Raw genomic sequence first — 21,020 nt, forward strand, 5'->3', positions numbered from 1 at the left:
CCTTTTTTTTTTTTTTTAACAGGGATTGAACCTGGGGGCACTTTACCACTGAGTCACATTCCCAGCCCTTTTTATATTTTATTTAGAGACAGGACTTGCCCAGTTGCTTAGGGCCTCTTAAATTGTGGAGGCTGGCTTTGAACTTATAATGCTCCTAGCCTTCCAAGCCTCTCAGATTAAAGTCATGTGCCCACACCCAGGGCCATTCTACTTTTTTTGTGGGGAGGGTGTAAACTGGGAATTGAACTCAGGGGCACTCCACCACTAAGCCACATTCCCAGCCCCCCCCCTTTTTTTTTTTTTTTGCATTTTATTTAGAGATAGGGTCTCACTGAGTTGCTTAGCACCTTACTTTTGCTAAGGCTGGCTTTGAACTCAAGATCCTCCTGCCTTAGCCTCCTGAGCAGCTGGGATTACAGGCATGTGCCATTTGCTCCTGGCCTCATTGTACTCTTTTTTTTTTTTTTGGAACTGGGGATTGAATTCAGGGGCACTTAACCACTCAGCCACATCCCCAGTCCTGTTTTGTATTTTATTTAGAGATAGGGTCTCATTGAGTTGCTTAGTGCTTTGCTGTTGCTGCAGCTGGTCTAGAACTTGTGATCCTCCTGCCTCAGCCTCTTAAGCAGCTGGGATTATAGGCATGTGCCACTGTGCCTGGCTGCATTTTACTCTTGATGGACCTTTGGCTTGCTTCCAAGTTTGAATAGCTACAAACCATGCTATATAAACATCCTTCCTTGTTAATGTGCCTTGGTACACACATGCAAAAGTTTCTCTAAGGAGTGAAATTAGTCATTTGGTATGTGTATTTTCACATTTATTAAATATTGCCACGTTGCTTTTACAGAGTGGCTGTACCGGTTTACACCTTCACCAGTAGAATGGATCCCCTTGGCTGGATTCAAGTCTGTCCCTTTGGGGGAGGGGTGGGGTGGGAAGATAAACCTGGGAAGGAATGAGGAAGCCAGGCAAGGGAGGCCCTCAGTGCCAATTCAAGGAGTTCCAACTGGATTTGACTGCACTGGCAAGCCACTGGTGATTTTGGAACAGGGAACAAAGTACAAAAATGGGTTTTTAGAAAGGTGAGTCTTTAAAGCTCTCTTTTGATTTGGGTTGGGAGAAGGGTGGTAATGATGGTGGGATTTGGCTTAGGCCAGTGGCAGGACTCAGGCTCACAGGAGAGGAGATTTGTGGAGAGAGGGCACAAAGGGGAAACTAAGCAAATGCCTGGGTGCAGAGAACTGGAGCATCTCAGATCTACCAACTGGTTGTCCTTACATAATCCAGTTAGGTTCTCACATACTGTTTGTGGGAGTGTAAGCTGCTACAACCACTCTGAAAAATAGTGTGGCATTATTTAGCAAAGATAAAGATGCATATGCCCAAATGGCCAAGAAGTCCCAAAATATACCAAAGCAAAACAAATAGACAAACAAAAACACCCCTAACAAAAGAAGGAAAGAATTGTCAACAATGTGAGATATAGTAGAAGAGTCTATGAAGAAAAGACCTGAAAAGCGTCCACTGACTTTGGTAGTTAGGAGTCCGATGATATACTTTACCACAGAAATGCTTGTAATTCTGTAGGGAATGTGGTGTCAGAGGGGGGAGGGGGGAGGAAAGGGAATCAGTACAGGGCCTACTGTCAGGTTGGTTGGCTTAGAGCAGACTCAAACATATGGAAACACTTAGTTTGTGATCAAGGTAGCATTTCAAACCAGTGGGTACAGGATATATAATCTGACAATTGGTGATAAAACACATGGGAAAAACAAAGTTAAATCCTTGTCTGACACCATATACCAAGTCCAGATGGATTGAATATTTAAATATAATAAAACACAACAACTAAACTAGGAAAAAATATAGATGTATGTAAGCTTGGAGATGGCTAAAGCTTTTTTCAAACTAACAAAACTAGAAATCTTAAAGCTTTAAAAATATGGATAAATTTTACTTCATTAAGCTTCACATACGCACACACACACACACACATACACACATAAAGAAGAAAAACAAATGACCATAAAATTGAATGAAAAATGACAAAAATATTTACAAGACAATCAGTCCCCTGTGTGTGTTTTATTTCCATGGATTCAACCAAATTCACACAATATATTCAGGGAAAATAGCTGCGTCTATACAGAACACAAATAGACTTTTTTCCATGTCATTATTCCCCAAACAATAGAATATAACTATTTATATAGCATTTACATTGTATTAGGTATGACTAATATAAAGATGATTTAAAGTACACGGGAGTGTGCTTAGGTTCTGTGCAAATACTACACCATCTTATATAAGGACTTGAGCATCTTAGGATTTGGGTATGAGATGGGGAGGGTGGAACCAATTTCCCATGGATACCAAGGGACAAAAGGAACTCATAAACGAATAGGAAAAAAACACATCAATGTCAATATGAATATGAATATACCCCAGGTCACAATTGCTCAGTACCAAATGAAAAAAACAACAGAAAATGGAAACTCTTAGTCAAGATGATGAGTTGAATTTTTGTATTCTCTTTCTTTCCTAAATCCAACTGGAGCTGTATTTTATAAAAAAGGAAAGAAAGAAAAGGGGAAAAAATTCCCAAAGCAGTGCTGGAAAACAGAAAGGTTTACAGTAGATATCTATCTCTCCCTTCTGCAGAAAAGTCCTATATCCCTGCTTCTGTCATGGGTTCCATATGGGATTGCCATGTTCTTACATAGAGCTGGCATCCCAGCCATGGAAAATGGCCCAGGCATGGGCACTGTTAGGGGTAGGGATGCCTCTCCCCACCTTAGGTTCTGTTTCATAGAACAAACATGAGAGTCAATCAGAAAGCCAAATATATTTTTACTAAGTTGGTAAAGAGAAACCCTGTGATAGATTCTTGGATTGGCTCTTAACTTCCTTTTCATCCTCCTAATTGAAGAGATTAGAAAGCTGAAACTTTTATTTCCCAGAACCTTTTTACTACTAGAGTTTTGGGTGTGAATTAGATACAACTATATCACCTTTGCTGAGAAACTTGCCTCCTGGTAGAGGAAAGAGGAAGTCACCTAAATGAGTAGAATGGGAAATTCAGGCTCAGAGACAGTAGAATCAGGGAGCCGCTTCAGGGCACTGTGGCAGTTGTGGGGGCTTCAGGTTGTGTTCCTCACCCCTCCACTTTGCCTCTCTCTTTGCTCACACAGAAAAGTCAAGTGACTGTCCTTGTGTAACAAGACAGAAAGACACTGTAAGTAAATATGGAACATGTTTTGGTTAACAGCTAACTAGGCATTAGGGCTGAGCATTAGGGAAACAGGCGGTGTACCAGCCAACTCCCTGGACACTGGACACAAAAACAATGTTTCCAGGGTAATTCCTTCCATATTTCCTCTCTCAGGAAGAATCCTCAACCTGTTCTCTTTTTGTATCCTGGAAGGAAAGCTCTCCACTTTATATCTTTCTTTCCCTTCACTTTCCCAAGTGAAGCTCACCCTCAAATCCTTATATCATGAGGAAAAAAGAAAAAACAACTAAAATATTTGAAATAATTGTCCAAATGATTTGAACAAAATCTGAGTAGGTAGAAATCAAAGGGTTTCACTTGAATGCTTTGGAGTAATGTCCCAACTGATCTTTCCACCTATGTTACAATCCATTCTTAAGGCAATTTTTCTGTTGTTGTACAAAGTCCCATTCCACATTTCTCAGAATTCAGGCACTTTTGGATGTTTAGGTTTCTCCATAGAATGGCCCAGCCTGTCGTTACAGGCTTCAGCCTTTATCTCCCCAACCTGCCCTGTGCCCAGGGAAGATGTTCCCCAGTTCACAGGTATTTAGACTGTGTTCTTATACCTATCAGGTCTTTTTTTAAAAATTTTTTTTTAGTTGTAGATGGACAAATGTAGATGTATATTTCTAAGGCCATTTCCTCCATAGAGCATTTCTTTGTCACAGAGAGTCCAGGCTAGGTTTAGGCCTTTAGGAGGTAACCAGTGAACATTTGTGGAATGAATTAACACACACACACACATACACACACACACACACATCCAAATGATTTGAACAAAATTATGTGTGTGTATGTGTATGTGTGTGTGTGTGTGTGTGTGTGTGTTGCTGCACCTTTCTCTCTGCTGCTTTTTGGGGATTCATATTCTGCCTGTGAATTTGTCTAATTCCCAACTAGCTGGAAACTCCCTAACAACTGAGACCATACTTTAACCTTGGACTAAAGGGGTTTCCTGGGTCACAGACCTTTAATTCTTAAACCAGGAAAGTCTCAGTCACCCCACAATGTGTTGAACTCCCTAATCTTGCTTTTCTTTGTTTCCATGGATTATTAAGAGAAACTAGGATGTAGGGTTTATGTGTTGGCTCAGCCTTGGCTTCCAAAATGTACCTTTCTATGTGCCTGTTGTTGACCATAGAAGTGAAAACCATGTGATGTAGGAATAAAGAGGTCTTTAAATTGGAAGGTAAATTTCCTATATGAAAGAGAAGGCAACCCATGAAATATAAAGACTGAAGACACTCAGGCCACAAAAGGGACTGTAGAAGAAGAGGGGCAGAGTTCATTTTTTATTGGGGCTTCCAACCTCTGCTTTTCCTCCTGTCTATGAGTCCATAGGCAAGTATTATTTTCTGAGCATGTTTCCAAATCCATAAGGTTAGGGATGAGGATGTTCTCCTTGCAGGACTGTGGAGAAACCTCCACAGGGGAACATGTGTGTATGTTCAAGCACAGCACCTGGTCCCTGGAGAGGCTGTGACTTCCTGGCATGTCCTCTCCCTGTCCCCAACACTGTGTCTCTATCCTCTCTACTTGACCTTCTGTCATTTTCCCTCATGTCCACTCACTGACTTTCTCTTCTTCCTTCCTACTTCCCTTCCCACTTTCTATTCCCTACTTATTTCTCTCTTATATCTTTCCTACTTACAGAAAAAAAGAATTGATTTTTTTAAAAAAGAAGCCCCCAAATCAGTATAAAACCTAGAAAACCCACAAAGCATACAACATTTTTCTTACAGAATGTGGCATGTTCAAATGCCTTCTTGTTTTCCTTGTCCGCATCCTCTGAAGTCAAGATTTGGGATTTGCAGAGTTGGGGTTATAAGTGGGATATAGAATGTTCTTGATGTCAGGACCATGGAGAAAAAAACGTGAAAGTTCTAACATCTTTTCTGAGGATTTTCTATTCAAAAGGATCTGACTCTCTTCTGGGAAATGCCTTGGTTTTGTTGTGCTTGGACAAGCTGAACAGGCAAGTAACAAATCTACCTAGGACACACTGATTAGATAAGCAATGAAAACCATTGAAGACACAGACATGAGATTAAAAAACATAAATGTTACTTTTATAGTGTCTAAATAGACAAAGACTTTTTGATTCAAAAATAGTTGGTTGGTGAGGCAATAGAGGAGGGGCTATGTTAATAGCAGAGGTGGGTGGGTTCCATCTGAAAGGCCCACCCTTAGGGATTGAATTCAAGGGCCCAGGACTCACGGGCCACTACATTGGGGGTGAGTAGAGTGGATTTTAAATATATGGAGTTATAGTTTAATTGTAGATTCTGGTTTGGGAATGTGAGTGAAAGGAAACTGGGCAGTACAGGCAGGAATCCCCAGCCCACTGAAGGTCCGGTGAGAATTTTATTGCTTTCTGTTAAAGGGTGGTGCAAGACCTAGAGAGCAAAAACATAGGGCAATCTGATTGTTTAAATTAATCTGTAACTATTCCTACATAGTAAAGTGCGAAAACAGAATGTTGGCGTTGTTCTGTAGTGTTGGGCTCCCCTGCTTCCCTTGGTTTCTCTCCTTTAGAAAGGGGATCATGTATTTGTATGCACATCTGTGCAGTGTCAGATGTCTACACTAAGGGGCTGAGACCTATATCTAGTTATATTTTCTGCACAAATGTCTGACTTTTGAATCCTGTGCTCTTGAGCCATGGAAGGCACAGTGTTTTGTAGTGTGCCTACTTCACACTTCCAATTCAATAAGGGTTATTTATAGCATCTTCTCTGAGTATACTTGGAGTACAGAAAAGATAGACTTATATAAAAATCCCCACTTCAGCTAAGCTTTCTGGCCTGCAGAAGGCATCCTTCTTATCAAGGATTTGCTTCTTGAAGTTTTTAGAGAATGAGTTAGAGGGAATACAGATAGAGTGTCCAGGGAGCTTATTCCCATCTCCTTAGAAGGGAGGGGCATATCATTCTTGGGCAGCAGGACTACTGGAGATGGGCTGGCTTTCCAGAGAAAGACTCACTCAGCCATTGATGAAATTCTGACTTAGAGACCCAGTCCCTTAGCTTTGTGGGCTTCTGTCCTGAGAGAGCATCTTATCCTTATCCAAGCAGGCATCCTGGGATTTGGAATTCATCTGTGAGCTGATAAGTATGTGATGTTCCTAGGAGTACCCTGGAGACAATCCAGCCATGTTATTACCTACCCCTCACTCACTTATTTTGGGTGGACCAGTCTAAAGAGAGTTCTCTTTCCCCATCCACTGACTGTACCCAGTAGGTAGCTCTTGTTTGACTCACTTCTTGCCCACCCTATCACCAGTCAAGTTTATCTTCTAAGAGAGGCACTAACCAAACAATTAGTAATGAAGACACTCAACATCTCTTCCCTCTACTGCCCTATGAGCAGGGATGGTGGCCATGTCAACAACAGAGGCATTCAAGCACCAATGATAGCATCATGAGAAATGGATGATAGGGTATATTTTCCAGTGTTCCCATTCCCCAAACCAGAATCAGTTGGTTTCAAATTTCCTTTTCTCAGCCTTCATCTATAGAAGAGTTTCTTTCTTGAGTGACTTAAGATCTACTTCCTTATCTTAAGAGTTGGGCTCTGTGCAGTTTCTGTTAATTTGTTCTCTCAAAAGTATATAATTTGGATTTTGAGAACCGGGCCCTCTAAAATTCTCTTACTCAAAAAATGGTTTTAGCTCTGTTTGAGGCCTACTAGGTAACTGTAGTATCCACTTCTGGTACCACAGGATTTAAGCTGGGTTGGGCTGAGACCTTCTCTAATGTTTAAGCCTTCTTATTACAGAATAGGAGCAGCCTTAACAGAAACAGAAAGTTTCCACAACATCTTTGTTTCTGCCATCTTACCCTGTCTGGGACACCTGCAACACCATTATCAGACTTACTAGAAAACAGACTCACTTTTTAGGAAGAGTCAATTCAATTTTACCAGGATTTATATCCATCTGTACTGTGCTAGACACCATGTAAGCTTAGCAATGTCATGGTGCTGCCTAAGGTAGAGTAATCCCTCTTGATCAGCAGTTTAGTCCACAGCCTATCAGTGTCTCCTGGGTTTGTGCAAGGCACTTTCCTAGGCTTTGGGAGACTAGCAAAAGATATGGGGATAAAGAGCATATGGGCTGGGCTGGGGTTGTGGCTCAGTGGCAGAGCGCTTGCCTAGTACATGTGAGGCAGTGGGTTTGATCCTTAGCACCACATAAAAATAAATAAGTAATTAAAGGTATTGTGTCTACAACTCAAAAAATTTTTAAAAAATGCACATGGGTTGTCATGTAAACTAATTAGAACAAATTTTAAAAAAATAATTAAAAAAAGAGCACATGGGCCTCTTTGGAGAGCTTATAGTCTAGTGGGAAAGACAAGTTATATGCATATTAATCAACAATCAAGATAATATTATGCATCTGTTCCATTGGATGATCATGATTCATGGGGTAAGATTAGAAAGCAACTTGATTTTTGCCTCTCACTACTCTTTTAAATTTATTCTGAGACTCCTGATCTTGCTCTGTCCCTGAATGATTATTCTGATCACATGATTGTTCTGGTCATCCTTAATCTTAGTTTCATTTCAAGAATTATAATGTCTACTCCTTTCAAGTTTCCATCCTGATGAGGCCTCTTCTGCCCATCCTTGGGTGCTGCAAAAGGGAAGCCTGAGGGCGAAGGAGGGTGAGGAGTCCCTGGTTTCCACTCTTCTTCACTCATTTAGCTACAGGGTTCTCCAACTCTTTCAGGGTTGTTGCCTGGAGATGCAAAGAGGTAAAAGATACAGGAAAAATTTCTCTACATATTTTTAGTCTTAAGCCTCACCAGGATCCTTGGTGAAATGTGGTGATTATTTTATGAGTTCCTGCTCTTACCCCTGTTTTTCCCCTCAAAAACCAAACTTAGAATTCCCCATCTGCTTATCTCCCTCCTCAAGGAGAAAGCCTATGTGGCCAGGTGGAAATTTCTCCATTTCTACCTGCAACAGTCATCTTTTCCTTTCCCTTCTTTCCCCTGACTTGGGAAAGCTGCTATCCTTCCCTGGTTTAATATCACAGATCCCCAAAAGTCATCCAGCAGAGTCAAGCAGATCTGTTTGGCATAGAAAATGAGACCAACATTCCTTTTGTGTATAGGACCATTCTTCACCAGGACTCATAATACATCTTGTAATTTATCTCTACATTTAACATAACCCAATCAAAGTAATAAAGGTATGTTTTATTGTTCTTTTTGTGGTAAAATAAACACAACACAAAACATACTAGTCTAACCATTTTTAAGTGTGCAATTCATTGGCATTAAGTACATTCACAAACAACCATTGTCACCATCCACCTCCAAAACTTTCTCATCATCCCCAACTGAAACTCTGCACCCACTAAACATTAACTCCTACTCCCTGCTTCTCTAGCCCCTACTTTCTGTCTCTGTGAATCTGACTAGATTCGTATAAGTAAATTATACAATATTTGTCCTTTTGCTTACCTCATATAGCATAATGTCCTCAAGGTTCATCAACATTTCATTACTTTTTAAAACTGAATAACATTCCATTATACATATGTATCACATTTTGCTTATCCATTCTGATGAACATTTAGATTGTTTCTACCTTTTTTGCTATTTTAGCTATTGTGCAAAACACTGTTGTGCATATTGCCTTATGAGTAGCTCTTTGAGTTCTGGCTTTTTAGTTCTCTTGCTACATATAATCGGAAGTGAATTTACTTAGTTGTTTTTGATTAGGAAATACACATATAGTAGAAAATGTAAAAGGCACAAGAGATCATACAGTGAATGACCTGTGAGGCCCTGCCTCCCAGTTCCTCTCCCAGGAAGCATCACTGGAACCAGTTTCTATGACTTCTTCCCTGGAGAGACCATGTACTCATAAGCAACCCACATACAAATGGTGGCCATAAACACTCTTGTACACCTTGATTCTTCCACTTACAGTATTTTAAATTTTCTTTTTCTCTTTTATTTCCTTCCCTCTCTTCCTTTCTCCATGGAAAATGAACCCAGGGACTCACATATCCTAAGCAAGTGCTCCACTGCTAAGCTAAACCCCTGGCCTTTTTTTTTTTTTTTTTTTTGAAACAGGGTCTCACTAAGTTGCCCAGGTTGACCTCAACTCTGTGATCCCCTTGCCTCAGCCTCCTGAGTAACTGAGAACTGAGATTACAGGTGTGTACCACCATGCCCTACCACTTACCAATATTTCCGTTTTCTTTCCTTCTTCTTTCTCCTCGTTCTCTTCCTCTTCCTCCTTCCTCTTCCTCTTTCTACTATTCTTCTTCTTCATTTTTTAAAAAAGAAATTCTAACCTTATTTTTTTTCAATACTGGGAATTGAACCTAGTGTCTTGTGCATGCTAGGCAAGCCCTCTACCACTGAGCTACAGCCTAGCTCTTCTTATCAATATTTCTTTTTTTTTTACTAATAAAAATTGTATTTAATTAGAATCATTCAGAATGTCAACAAAACAGCTGCAACTTTTTTTTTTTTTTGCAATTACAGAGTGGTATTCAGTTAACAGAACAACAATTATTATTATTATTATTATTTTAATATTTATTTTTTAGTTTTCGGTGGACACAACATCTTTATTTGTATGTGGTGCTGAGGATCGAACCCGGGCCGCACGCATGCCAGGCGAGCGCGCTACCGCTTGAGCCACATCCCCAGCCCCACAACAATTATTTTGTATATGCTGTATCAGAGACAATTGAAGATGAAAAACTACCATCCCCATATATAAATAATTTGTGCTGTGCACCAACAAGAACCTGCTTTAAATTCCCATGCCAACTTATAACCCCCACAGTGCACCAGGCAAGGTTAGTGGCTATTGAAAATACCATCAGGACAAGGCTATCTAAAGACATATTCGGTAGTGTGTTAACTATACCAAAAAAAGACACTGTATAGTTGAAAAACAAATCTTAGCCTTACATTCCAATTTTTTTTTTCTTAAAGGGAGTGAGTTTTTAAAAGGGGGGCTAAATACTTTATAGTAAAGAAAAAAAACTGTGCTAGAACCAACTTATGTATCATCATTATTTTCTTCATCATCTTCTTCTTCCTCTTCTTCATCCTCTTCATCTTTGTTATCTCCTTTCTCTTCCTTCTTTTTGTTGCTTTTTTCATTCTTGACAACTCCTTTTTCTTAAAATATTTTATTAGTTGTTGGTGGAGCTTTATTTTTATGTGGTGCTGAGAATCAAACCCAGTGCCTCACGCTGGGCACACTCTCTACCACTGAGCCACAACCCCAGCCCGACAACTCTCTTTTTTGCTGTATCAGGTTTGCCTTTAGCTCAGTAGGCAGCAGTATTCTTTCATATTTTTCCTTCAGCTTAGCAGCTTTCTTTTCATAAGGCTGCTTGTCATCTGCAGCAGTGTTACTCCACATCTCTTCCAATATCACCAATGGATAGGCCAGGATATTCTCCTTTGATTTTGGGGCAATAACCAGAACAGAACAAGAAGAAGGCCGTCGGAGGCCTCTTTGGTGCATTGGGATCCTTGAACTTCTTTTTTGTTTCCCCTTTAGAAGGAATATAGATTTTCATTTCTTTTTCATAACGAACCTTTTCCACCTTTGCCATGTCTTCATATTTTCCCATCTCTTTAGCAAACATGGTCTTCCACCTCTCTGAGCACTTCTTAAAAAACTCTGAGAAGTTGACGAAGAATCTGGATGCTTCTTCTTGTGTTCCTCCTGGCAAGTTTGCACCAAGAACACATATGATGACATTTTGCCTCTCAGCTTCTTAGGATCTCCTTTGCCCATGTTTAGTTGCTTTTCCTCAGTGAGGCACAGTCGCCCAGTGCCCATCTGGCTCTCACTTGCTCCAGCGCTATCTCCATGGAACTCAATGTACTACAATGGCTGTGAAAGCTGGAGCCGCTGCCACCTCCTCACTCTCTCTGCTCTGTACATTAGTCTCTAGCCAGTGAGACTCCTATTGGCTCTCTTACCAATATTTCTAAAAGACCATGTCATAGTACTATCCTCATTCTATCTAAATGCTTCATGGTTTTCCAAAGTACAGAAAAAAATTTTTTTAGATCAATTCTCTATTGATGGGTATTCAAGTTTTTTCCAATGTTTTGTTGTCACCAACCATGCTATAATAATAATAGTCAGAATTTACTCCATGCTAATAATGTCCTAGGCCCTAGTTAAAATCCTTTCCATGTACTTATCATGTGATTTCCATGACAACCCACAAACATGTACACAGAGAGGTAAGTAATTGCACCAAACCATTTATCTATCTTTGTCCACAGATGAGAGTGTGTCTCTAAGATAACTTTCTAGATGAAGAATTGAGGTTACCAAAAAGTATGTGCATTTTGAAGTTCTGTATATACTGCCTAAGTGGTCATGTTGAGGCTGTGCCTATTTATAGTCTCCCTGGCAAGTGTATATATGAGAGCCCATTGCCCTCTACACTTGCTGTTGTGAAACTTCTTGATTTGCTAATTTGAAAGATGAATAGTGGTATTTTATCATGGTTCTAATTTGCTCTTTTTTTTTTCTTTTCAAATATTTAAGGGCTGTTTGATTTACAATTACTGGTTTTTTTTAAATTCATAAAATGTTTCCATATTTTATCTAGCGGAATCTATGGGCAAAGTGGCCTGGTTTCCTCTAAATTTTAGTTTTGTTTATAAATTTTCTTTTTGTGGCTCAGAGACAGAAGCCCAGGGCCTCCTGCATTCTAGGCAAGCATTCTATCACCACTGAGCCATATCAGTAGCTACATCCCCAGTCCTTTTTGTTTCATTTTGATACAAAGTCTCACTAAGTTGCCCAGGCTGGCCTTGAACTTGATGTTCCTCTTGCCTCTGCCTTCTAAATATCAGGGAATAAAGGTTAGTGCCACCATGCCCAGCTTATTTATAGATTGATGTTTGTTTGGGTTTTTAAAATAAACAATAAAGACACAAGATAGAAAATTCAAAAGGAGCGAGGGTAGAGATAAGCTCCCTTCTGTGTCTTTTCTCAATTCTTGTTTAAGGCAGGAATTAGGCCTCGTCTTCTCCAGTGTGTTCTAATGGTCGTAAGCTGGGCTGTGCTGTTACCCTGAGTTGCTCTATTTCTGAAATGTTAAATTCTAACATCCCACTCTGACCCCACCACTGTCCTCTTAACTCCACCCAGCACCTGACCTTCAACTTCAATGTGACTCCTCTTGGGTCCTTTAGAGAATGAAAGGAGCACACTAATAATTAAACCAAAACAATAGGGGCAGATGGTGACTGCCCAAGGCAAATAAGGATGTAGTTGTCTTAAGGAGTAGTCACATTTAATGTCAGGGTAGGGATGAATAACCTGAGCTGAACTCAACCAGGGGGTAGTTTCCTGCATCCACAGCCTAAGCATCTCTTCTAGCTTGATTTTTAAAAATAGTTCATTTCCCCAATACTATCCTTAAAATATCCTTTAGAATACCAGTTTCAGATTCCCTAAACTCAAGTGTATAGAAACATGTTTATTTGTAAAACTTTCATCTGTATTTTGAGTCCTCATTTTTAAAATGTCACTGACACTTAATCCCAGTTGGTTCTGAGTTTCCTTTGTAATTTCCATTTTGAAGCCAGTTAGAATGGAGTGGAGGATTCTAGACCCTTAGGGGCCTTTGTCCTTATCTTATTTGGTCTTGGTTATTGGTACCTGCAGGCCATGGTAGGAATTAGTCTTTCTCCCTCTTCATGCTGACTACTGAATTTGCCTGGGTTCCTCTTGGCTCAGATACAACCAGCAGCCTTTCTCTTTATACCTCGGAAGCAAGACACAGTTTTTCTCTGCTCTCAAACCCACAGAGCTATAAGGTATGCTACCTTCATTTTGGGGCTCAGCCCAGGAAGAGGGATCAAGACCTTGGTCTTCAGGACCCACCAACATCAGTGTCTCTCAGTGTCTCTTGTCTTTGTCCTAGGGAACCCTTCTTGGATGAGAAGTTGGGGATGGTCTTGAACTTTCTTGTGATCATTTTCTCCCTTACTTTACTTTAGGTCTAGGCCAGGAGTCTCTCCTATTCCTAAGTGAAGAGGCTATTTTACCTATTTTTATTTTCACACATCCTCTCTGAGGCACTGAGCTTGGAATGGCTGAGCTATTAGAATGGGGGAAAGGAGGGAGGTAAAGGAAATATTAGGCTGGTGGAGGCAATTGATAATATTGCAGAATGTAATTTTGCAAGGCATAAATAAATGTCTTATTCTAAGATGTGCTTCTTATATTAACTATTATGATTTTATTATTTTGTAGATCTTGTAATCCTTCCTACCCTCTTCCTCCAGGGCAGTTCAGCTGTTCGCCAGCCGTGTGAATTTGGGCAAATTACATTATCCTCTTTAAGCTTTAGTTTCACATCTATAAATGAGAAAAATAATAGTTCCTATCAATTAAGTACTTATACTTGCCAAGCACTGTTCTAAATAGTTTGTTTATTGGTTCATTTAATCCTGGCCATAAACTTCTGTGATAGCTACTATTATTTCCATTTTATGGGTAAGGAATCACCTCTCACAATTGTAAGCAACTTGGTAAAAGTCATGTGATCTAGCCAGGCATGGTGGTGCCCGCCTGTAATCCCATTAGCTTGGAAGGCTGAGGCAGGAGGATCTCCAGTTCAAAGTCAGCCTCAGCAATGGCAAGGGACTAAGCAACTCAGTGAGACCCTGTCTCTAAATAAAATATGAAAGCGATCTGGGGATGTGCCTCAGTGGTTGAGTGCCCCTGAGTTCAATCTCTGATACTTAATAAAAAAAAAAAGTCCTGTCATCTACATTTGACCTCTGTTCCATCCTGTCCTTCAAGAATATTAATAATGACTTCACAGGGTTACAATGAGAGTTAACCGAGGTAAATTATGTAAAGCTCAGTCCAGCATCTGGCAGAGTTCTGAACTAAAACTTTAGTGATGCTTTTTTATTTTTGTTTTATTTTATTTTATTTGGTCATTCTCATTTAAAATGCCACTGGAATTGTATTTGACATGTATATAAATTTCTGAATATTTAACACATTTGCCCTATTCAGGTTTCCCATCCAGGAATATGATGCCTCATACATGTTCCTTAGCAAAGTTGCTTTTTTTTTTTTGTATATGAAACATGCATTTCTAGACAAGTATACTTCTAGATGTTTTTACGGTTCTGTCACTATTAAAAATGACCCTCCCCCCCAAAAAAAGTCATTTCCTTCATGGTATCTTTTAATCAGACAGTGTTGGTGTCCCCAGTTTCCTTTAAATTAATCACACCTCCCCACTAATGCCTCCAGAGAGGTGGTTTAAATAATTTGAGCCCTCTCATTTTGAACTGTTGACATAAAAATCACTTTTCCCATAAGGCAACATGCTGTGACACAATGTGAGGCACAGGGCGAGAAGCAGCTTTCCAGGGTGGCTCAAATTGGCCAAGGTGACCAGAGCCTGTCCCCTAGCTGAGGAAGTACAGTCTGGGGGACAGGGGGAAGTGGCCAGCCCTTCTTGCTGCCTGCCTGCTCTGGTTTCATTTAGGGGACATGTCTGAGAGGGGTTCCCAGGTACCTGCAGCAACTCTGTGGTCTTAATGTATTCCATTTGTGTTTGCCAAACGATGGCTTCAGTGGCAGCTTTGCCAAGGACCAAGCTTGCCACCTTGAGGGTCTGTTTGCTTAACAGAGAGATGTCATCCAGTAAAGCTTCAGTTTTCTCTGTGGAAAATAGGTAGTCATCCGTGTCTCTGAACACAGTTGACTGCCTCCGTTTCAGACCTCAAGTGGGCAGCAGAGAGCAGGCAAGAGGAGAGAACAGGACCTTGGTTCAGGGTTTGTTGGGGATATTGGTCCTCAGAGAAGCAACAAAGTCTGCTCTACTCCTGCAAACTGCCAAAATAGCACTCATCCCCACACCCCACCTCCTTAGATATTGCCAGCTTCCACGGGTATGATCATTGTAATAATGTTACCAGTTAATAGTAATTACTCCCTGTGGGCCGGATACAAAGATTTCACATACATTGATTTACTCAGATAGCGGTAGATGTGATTATTCATCTTATTTTTTTCAGTTGAGGAAATTAAAAAAAAAAAGAAACCTTAAAATGACTTGCCTGAGGTCCAACAGATTGTAGAGCTGGAGTTTGAATCCAAAAAATTGAGCCAAGCTTTATTCTAGGTATCAGAGATACATCTGTGAACAAAATAATTCCTTGCCATACTAGAGGGAAGAGACAAAAAATAAATAAAAAAATTAAACAAAGCCAGGTGGTTCACACCTGTAATCCCAATAATTCAGGAGATTAAAGCAGGAGGATCTCAAGTTTGAGGCCAGCCTCAGCAACTTAACAAGACCTGTCTCAAAATAAAAGTAAAATGGGCTATGGGTGTAGCTCAGTGGTAGAGCACCCTGGGTTCAGTCCTCAGAACCACAAAAACAAACCAACCAAATAAAAAACCCAAACAAGTTAAGATAAAACAAAATAAACAAACACAGATGTGGTTTGGGATAGAAGTGATATATGTGCAAATAAAGTAGAGTTAAGGACAGAGAGGGGCATTTTAGATATGCTGTCAGGAAAGATATTCTTGGTAGATGGCATTTGACCAGATAGTTGAATACATGAGGGAACAAGTCATGCTGAAAGTTGGAGAAGCAGTAAGTGCAAAAGTCCTGAGGTGAGAATGAGTTTGGGGTGATGGAGGAGCAGGAAGGCATACATAGTGGTTGATGCAGTGTGAGCTGAAGCTGTAGTTCACAGCAGCAGTCAGAGAGGAAGGGAGAGCACCATCCACAGCATAACCTGGGCACGGCCTCCTAAATTTTCCCAGCTTCTCTTTAAAATATCTCTCATCATTTTTTGCCTTCCCGTGGCGTTCTGATACCATCACAGTATGTCCCCTGCTCAACCCTGGATACTGTTCAAAAGCAGCTAAAGCCGACAAAAATCTGGGGCAGCCAGTTATTGTATCACCTGCCAAAGCTTGGCACTAACAATCTGGAAGCCAAAGAACATACACACTGGAGTGAGTCTTGCCCAGATTAGGGGGAACTTCTTGTAGTTAAAGTTCTAGAAAAGTCTGCCAGGGCCTCCGAAATGACTCCTTAGTCACACTAACAAGGATAGAAAGCTTCTTCTGTCTTTGTGGAAATTTGCCCCATGTTAGAGTTCTTACCAAACCTGCCCAAACCCTGTTGAATGTTAAACCCAGGTAGGATTCAGATGGATGTGGCCAGGAGATGGAAAGGAATCTGTCTCTATGAACAAGTTTACCCATCTCCTAAGGAAATGGAGGTAACAGAGGTCAAACGCTACAAATTACTAAGAATCTTTGGCTCTCCCTCCTGGTAGAGTCCTGAAGAGTGAAGTGGCCCCATATTGAATTTTCCATTTCCTGGGTTAGACCCTAGGACTAGAGGAGCCGGAATGGTCTAATCCAGAATTTTTTTGACCACTGGGGCTAACTCTCTTTTGTGGAGGCTGGCCTGTGTATTATAGGATGTTAGCAGCAACCTTGGCCTATCTGCACTATGGGCCAGTAGTACCCTCCCTTTGGTAGGGATCTTCTCTCCAGTGTCTTCAGATGTAGCCAACTGTCTCTAGGAGGGGAAAACACCTCTGGTGGAGAACCACTGGGGCCAACAATCTTCCCCTTTCCCCAACCAATGCACAAGTCTCAGTTGTTACCATTCTGTTGGTGAGAAGGATTGAAAACACCCCCAAATATTTACTGTACTACAAATACCAACTGGTAAACTAGCCTTCTTGGCAGAAGGCCAGAGGACAGGGAGAGGAGAGAAAAGGGGTGGTTGGATCTTCTCTCAATATTTTTTTTTTCTCACAAAACTAAACCATGGGAAGGAGCAGGGATGGAGTTGGACATACACATCATGGAACTAGATCTCTCTCTTACCACCTCATCCTTTCTCCAACACACACACACACCTACACCTCTGCCACTGTGTATTGGCTGTGTTGCTGTGTTCTCTCACACTAAAGGCTGTGTTTCTCCAGAAATGAAAGAGAGCTTAGCACAGGAAGAGAAGGTTAATGGATGGGCTGATTTAGACCAAGAGTTGGCAGGGCAGGAATAAGAGGCTAAGATTATCGTTGAGGGAGTCCGTAAAGGGATCTGTCATGAAGTCCAGGTCTAAAGGCAAGTATATGAAGTCATGAGGAGCTGGCATAGAGGGAGAAGAGAAAGATGTTTGAAGATTAGAATATTTTTTGAGTGGGGGTGGTTGAAAAGCAAGAAAGAAGGGAGTCAGAGATTAAAAAGTTGTTCTTCTGGGTCTCAACATCTGACCCATCTCCATGAATATATGGTTGTTCTGCTCCAAAGACAAATCCACTTAGACTTATAGAATCATAAGATATTAGAGCTTGAAGAATTTAGAGATCACTGAGTCCAGTCAACTCCATGAAGGCTCTTTCACTAATTCCACAGTATGGGACTTGTCTATGTCCTCTCTGTGCTTATGAACAAATGAGAAATAAGACACAGAAGCCAAGCAGCTAAAACTTGAAACAGATTTATGACAGAGCTGATTGGAGAAGGTTGTTTAGATGTACAATCAGGCCTCCTAATTCTTTTTTTTTCTTTTTAAAAATATTTTTAGTTGTAGATGGACACAATACCTTTATTTTGTTTAGTTTTTTTTTTTTTTTCATGTATGCTGGGATCGAACCCAGTTCCTCATGCATGAGGCAAGTGCTCTACCACTGAGCCACAATCCCAGCCCAGGCCTTTTAATTCTTTCTCACAGAATTAAACTTATCTACCCAGAACTGGAAGACTTCTCTGTCCCTCAAGGTAAGAACTCTGGGAAGTTTAATGTGAAAAGAAGAGGAGAGGAAGGAAGTGCAAGCCTTCTCTGGGGCATGCAGTTCCCAGGAGAAGAAAACCCAGAGGAATCTGGGTCATGGCCCCGGCCTGCTGTATTTTACCAAACTCCCCAAGCACATGAGCTACTCATCCCCAACTAGAGGGGGATGAGTGAGTCTAGATTTTCTCAAGACTTCAGAAAAGACAGAAGCTCCTAGCTTACAGGGCAAGGTAAAAAGGCTAGGAGGGAGAGTGATAGGTTGCCCTCTAAAAACCACCAATTAATAAGTGCAATGTCTGAGATAAGGACATTGAGGCCCAGAGAGGTGAAGCAATTTCACAAAGATCACACAGTTGGGGGACAAAATCAAGTTCTCCAGACAATGGCAAAGTTTGATCATTTCATTTGTGTAATTGCAGAAGGTCTTTTCTCCAGGTAAATCAGCATAATAATAAGAGTTTCCTATCATTTAGAAGGATTTCTAACTCTTCCTCCATCACCGTACTGTTCCCACTTCCTCCATCTACATCTCCACCTCTGTCTATACCACACACCTCCATTCTACCACTTATTACCTCCATCTACACCTCCACTACCATTCTGTTACTTCCATCATTGACATCACCTCTGTCATGTCCTGCATCATTGCTCCCACCTCCCCATTTGTCAGTAAGCAGCCACCAGCCACCCTCTGTGGGTGGAGAGGCAGGTGTAAGGCTACTTACATGGTTCAATCTAGAGAAGTCTCCAGTGCCTTACTGATCAAAGGTATCTCCAGTTTTTGGTGTCATTTGATGCCTCCAAAAAGATCATCTTACAGAACTTTATGAAGATCGAGACAGTAATAGCTAAATGTAAGTATATGTTTTTATACAAACTCATAGTATTGAGCGCCTAAATCCTAAGTCATGCCCTAAGTTGACATCTACATCTATAGGTACCTACAGTGTGATAGGATCCATCACCAGCATTTCAGCTATCTTAAAGCTCTTATCACCTAAAACTTGAAGATGTTCAAATGAGCTGTAACTTTGAATCCACTGGGGTCATCCCAATATGTAGCAACAGGCTCAGTCCTCTGTAGGATCCTAGAAATGCTGTCGTGCCTCTCTGGGCCTCAGTTTTCCCCAGTATAAAATGGGCAATCTTGGAGTAGGGCTAGATCATCTCTAAGTTTTCTTGTAGCTTTAACATCCCTCTAAGTCAGAATCCAAAAAAGACCTGGGATAAAAACCATGCAGATCGATAAACTGGCATTTGAAAAATAAGGCTGGAATATACCACAGCCATAAAAAGATCTTCAAGTTAAAATCCAAGAAGAAATTTGGAGCAAAGTCATCAACCTATGACTCTAGTCAGACCCTGCCCTACCCTGGTCAGTCAGCCAACCAGGCATTTGTCCCTGACCCTGCAGGAGTGTCCCTTCCCCCACTCTGGTCACATGGCATGCTGCCACTGAGCCCCAGAAGTCAATCTCCGATGCCCCAAATACAGTTCAGCCTGGAAACCACAGAGAGCCCTTCGTGCTACCCAACAGGAATAGAGCAAGTGGCTCTGGCCTCCCTGGGACTTGGATCCTGGTTTCCAGCACTAAGAACAGGAAGGTAAGTTTGCAGCTTGAAGCTTCAGAGAGTAGATGAAATCATTGAGGTGAGGCAAATGTGCTTCCTAGTATGAACAGAGCATTTAAAAGTGAGTTTCCCACATTCTGAGAAGGAGAAATACCAGGAAAGCTGGGTAAATCCTTCAAATGAGCATTGGATGCTTGCCTTTCCTTTAAAACTTAATAGTGTATTTGTTCACGGTTTTGGATGCAATTTTCATTTCAAATTAACAAAAAAGTTCGGAGACTCATACTATCTGACAGCCTGGTGGATTAGTTCTATATTGTTCTCATCTGATGGAACTGAGAATCTTTCTCTTCTGGGCATATAAATTTCTGTTGTGTTTGCCAATTGTGTGAGATTGGTTGAAATATTTTCAAAGTAGGTGAAAAGCCTGAGACTCTCTTCTTTCCCAGAGAAGTTTGGGGAAATAGATTACAACTGTTAAAATAAATAAAGTAAATAGATAACACCTCTGAATAGAAATAGAATAGGGACTAGCCTTATTTCATTAGACATTTTTGTTTCTGGGTTTTGAATATGGTACCTGGTGTTATTATTGCTAGGTTGCTTATGGATATTTGCTTGTTTTGTCCTTCCTCTCCAGGGGCATGCATGGGTGTTTGCTCTGCAGGCCCTGAGGCAATGGACAAACCACAGTTGGAAGGTGGTGTTTCCCTGGCTTCTAACTTAGCTTCCTAAAGCCCAGCAAGATTCTGTGTCATTCTTGTTGATTCAGTTCACAAAAATAATTCCAGGTCGACCCTTGGGGGAGTCCTTTCTGAAATACTCTGGGCCATCAAAAGGGCTCACCAGATGTCATGTGGATTGGTCTACTTCTTAGATGTTAAGGTCAAATGCCTTTAAAATACAGGGTGGAAGGAAAAAGCTCTCAAAGGGCTGATTAATGAGTGTGGTGCAAACATTTTTTCTAGTTATTTTCCTTCCAGAGACATGGATGTCTAATCTTGCAGATTTATTACCATACTTTGCCCTTCCTCCCTATAATTAAGCTGTTTTGTTCTGTTTGTTTCCAGCATCTAGAACAAATATCTGGAATAAAATTGGATACTCAATAGGATTTGTTGAATTGAACTGATGTATCCTTGTGGATGGGGAGGGAGTGGGTACTTAACTGGCAGATAATTCCATCGCCATGGTTTTGATGACTAAAACATGCTGGGCATCTTTGGGATGGCTGTTATCATTACCCTCTTTCTGTGCTGCATGTGACAGCTATTTGGGGAGGGTGCCTTGAGCTTCATTTTCAAGGGTAGCATTCTGGTTCTTAGCCTTCTAGACTTAGAGTATTGATTTTGTCAGTAGC

The 21,020-nt window shown here is 40.9% G+C and overlaps 1 protein-coding gene and 1 pseudogene across 3 annotated transcripts in view; one reads left to right on the forward strand and one right to left on the reverse strand.

The window, feature by feature from the left end:
- Positions 1-983: 983 nt before the first annotated feature.
- The window catches only part of Slc4a5 (solute carrier family 4 member 5), a 126,518-nt gene continuing 106,481 nt past the window's right edge, over positions 984-21,020 (forward strand). Inside the window, exon 1 of one of the 3 annotated variants that reach the window (XM_046432348.2) lies at positions 984-1,085. The gene's annotated coding sequence lies outside the window, so the exon portion shown is untranslated. Of the gene's footprint in view, positions 1,086-9,342; positions 9,451-21,020 lie in introns of those variants that run through there. The other 2 variants (XM_046432349.1, XM_058575095.1) reach the window with 2 other exon arrangements.
- LOC131423738 (high mobility group protein B1-like) lies at positions 10,204-11,059 on the reverse strand (annotated as a pseudogene).

Source organism: Marmota monax, unplaced genomic scaffold (assembly GCF_021218885.2).
Source record: "Marmota monax isolate L192 unplaced genomic scaffold, Marmota_monax_Labrador192_F-V1.1 WCK01_AAM20220418_F8-fsc00106, whole genome shotgun sequence".
Lineage (NCBI taxonomy): Eukaryota > Metazoa > Chordata > Mammalia > Rodentia > Sciuridae > Marmota > Marmota monax.